This window comes from Azolla caroliniana, unplaced genomic scaffold, assembly GCF_043228905.1.
Source record: "Azolla caroliniana isolate FFs.n. ecotype wild unplaced genomic scaffold, voAzoCaro1.0.p SCAF_3, whole genome shotgun sequence".
Lineage (NCBI taxonomy): Eukaryota > Viridiplantae > Streptophyta > Polypodiopsida > Salviniales > Salviniaceae > Azolla > Azolla caroliniana.
The window spans coordinates 11,806,808-11,810,315 of NW_028230438.1; the positions used below are offsets into that span (position 1 = coordinate 11,806,808).

General features: G+C 35.5%; 1 pseudogene; it reads right to left on the reverse strand.

Annotated features, from left to right (window-relative positions):
• Positions 1-766: 766 nt before the first annotated feature.
• On the reverse strand, positions 767-3,003 carry LOC147866245 (uncharacterized; annotated as a pseudogene).
• Positions 3,004-3,508: the final 505 nt, after the last annotated feature.

Below are 3,508 nucleotides of genomic sequence, written 5' to 3' on the forward strand. Positions count from 1 at the left end.
ATATAAAAAAGACACATGATTTTATTGAGAAAGAAGCACAAAAAGTAGACTGTATATAAAAAAAAACTCCCAAACAGGTCCATTAAACTATTTATTTGCAATACATGTGTTTTGTTTGTTTTACAAGAAAACTGGTAATTGCTACTTGTAGCTACAAATTCCATGGCATATTGTTGTAAATACATTCATACACATTAGCACTAACTGTGTATAACTTGAGCAACAATTGTATTGCAACATTGGGACATTGATGCACCTGAACAAATGAGAGTACATGTACACCATTAGTTTGTCTTCTAATAGCCTATACACATAATTGTAATCATCTAGTCTTGCATAAAAAATACCTTCGATGTAGAATATCCCGGTAGATACAACATTTCCCCAAGCATCTAATATATTATGCGTTGTTGTTACGGGCATGACCATATAAATATCCTGTGCTGAGAATTTACCGTAGTATTCTATATACGTGGATAAGTATATGGTCATGCCCGTAACAATTGCACACTGTTTACTTAACGTGCACTTCAATATATGAGACCCTCTGAATTGCCTTCTTCTGCATTTACATCGAAATTATCCCCAACATTTAAGACATCACTCAGAGTATCTCCATGTCCTTGATATGTGAAGTCAACATTCTTTTATGTTTCTCCATCAACTGCTTCCTTATCGTTCAATGTATGATGCTCCCAATTCTGAATATATGCTTTATTTAAACAATACCTCCAATTTCCCTGCACACAATGGAAGCAAAAACAAATTAATTCTCTAACTGCAATACAATGACCATCCAACCTAGAATAACCACGAATAGCATGGAGAGATCAAAATTCGGGAATTCCTTGGCACTCCCAAGTCTTCTCCCTATTTGCTTCATCTATCTTCACTTCCCAAAATTCACATTTGATATCTCGGACCTGCGAAGAATAAACACCAGTTGCAGTCGTTGACATATTAGCTCTTAAAATATCAACTACATGTGCTGCACAATTCATCTGCACACCATCTACCTTTAGTTGTTCATGGGTAAGTGCCCGCTTTATAACAACACCTGCACCATCATGTTCACCTTTATCATGGCCAGACCCCAAAAAAATCCATCTCATCTCCAAACCTGTTATAGCAGGATACGTCCCCACAAAATAAAATGGGTGTCTAGCCTTGAATTGTGACGCAGCTCCATCAACCCAGACCCAATGTTGAGTAAGCTCCAAACGTTTAGCTAATAACCATTGCCAATGTAAGTTAAAACAATGTTGGACGAACAATGTATCATGCTTCTTATCATCAGAAATAACAAAATGAATTACTTTTTTAACATCACCTGAAACTCGAAAATATGTTATGTGCACAAAAATGGTTACCTACGCTGAACACCAATGCATAGATTGAATTTCATTCTATTGCTTGAAAGTATAATTCTCAGCGAAATCTACTACTGAGACTATTGCATCATTTGGAAAATCAGATATGCAAGTCTTAAACTGATGGGTTTGCCATGAATAAATGAAGTTGTGTTTAATGAACTTTCCTAGAGATACTACAAATAGAGACGCCAAATCCCTTGGTTTAAGCGACTTCCTAACTAGATCCTTTCTTTTACACACATTTCCTTCGAAATTGGTGTTAACTGACTCGAATAACTTGACAGAGATTAATATTTTACTAGTCAATTCATTTCGACACCACCTAAATCTACTAGGGCCACAATCTTGACATAAACCTATGATACATTTATGATTGTGGAAGATGACCTCAGTTTCTCTCGGACACAATACTGAATCTAAAAGACAACTTATCGAAGAGATAACATGCTTAGATGCTTTACAATGCTCTTGCGGGCTCGATCGACAAATTGGGCACTCACAAGTGCAAATTGCATTAGTTAGGGAGGCACTATGGTGACGCAGTAGATTAACAGAGTCCTTCAGGAAACACATTTGTACATGGTAAATGCAACAACATGTGTATCGATCCTTCAAGCGTCTCACAAAGTGTGGCTTAAGAGATTCGAATGTTCGTAGTTGAACTTTGATATTTGGATGCATTTGCCTGAACCTAATAAATAAATCGACCTGCGTAATAAAATGGACATACTCATTAGTTGATTAACTATGCTCCAAACCTGTTATAGCAACTAATAAGCTATTTTGGTAGCTAATTAGCTATCATAGTAGCTAATTAGCTGGTAATAACTAAATTAGCTATTGGGAATAGCTAGTTAGCTAATCTGGTTGCTAATTAGTTTCATGGTAGTTAAATAGTTGGTAATAACTAATTAGCTTTTGGGAATAGTTAGTTAGCTATGATTGGTAGCTAATTAGCTATTATGGTAGCTAAATAGCTATGTTCGATATTCTTAGCTAATTCACTATTTTGGTAGTGAATTAGCTGGTAATAGCTAAATTAGCTATTGGCAATCGCTATTAAGCTATTACTAGTAGCTAGTTAGCTATAGTCATATTCTGAGGGAGCTAATTAGCTATTATGGTAGCTAATTAACTATTACTTGTAGCTAGTTAGCTATGGTCTTAATCTAAGGTAGGTAATTAGCCATTCTGGTATGGTCATATTCGGAGGTAGCTAATAAGCTAACTAACTAAGCTCAAAAGTCAAAACAAATGTTGAGATAAATGTAAATACCTAAGGTACATCAAGAAGATGAATGGGATGGTCCTCGTATTGACCCCTTCTAATATGTTTCCTGCATAAATCCTTCTTATTGGGTGAAACCCTACTCTCATTAGTCCAAAATATTGTGATTATATCCTTGATTTCTGATGTTATGGGTGTCATTGGCTTACATCTTGTTGTTAGCTTTAGCAGACTAGTTCCTTCACTCGAGGAAACTATCTGATTCAATGTATTGTACACACTTTTTCTACTCACACCAATTACCTTAGATAGCACACTGATGTTAATATCGTCAACATCACTATTAAGTAACATCATTAGACTAGACCTTTTTAAGACAAGATCACCTTCTAACCTACTCATGGGTACGAAACTCTTACGGAGATTATTTACTAGTACAGATGTTACGTTTGCATTAAGACCATCACAATCACCTAATTCCTTTATCGATGGATCATTTAATATTCCATAAAGTACTACCTACTTGTCTTCATTGCTGATGTGCTTGGTTTGAACATTGAAATAGTCTACAACCTATCTCTCTATGATAGTAGTCTCATTACTTCTATTCTCAGTGATATTTAGACATATATCGCAACCAATACTATCTTTACCTTTAGTGAGTGTGGCTTTCGTATCCTTCAACAATTGACGATGTTTTCTTTTTTTTTTCTACCCAATACTTTCGTATCGCTTGTTGTGTCCTGATAACGTCATCCCTATCCTGACCCTCCTTCCCCTTCCATTTGGCTTTACGGGTTTAAACCCTAATTTTCCCGAAAAGAAAACATGTATTAAAGATGGTTATGGGCAACAACAATACACAAAAATAATCCGCAATACACAATATTATACACAAGATAATCAA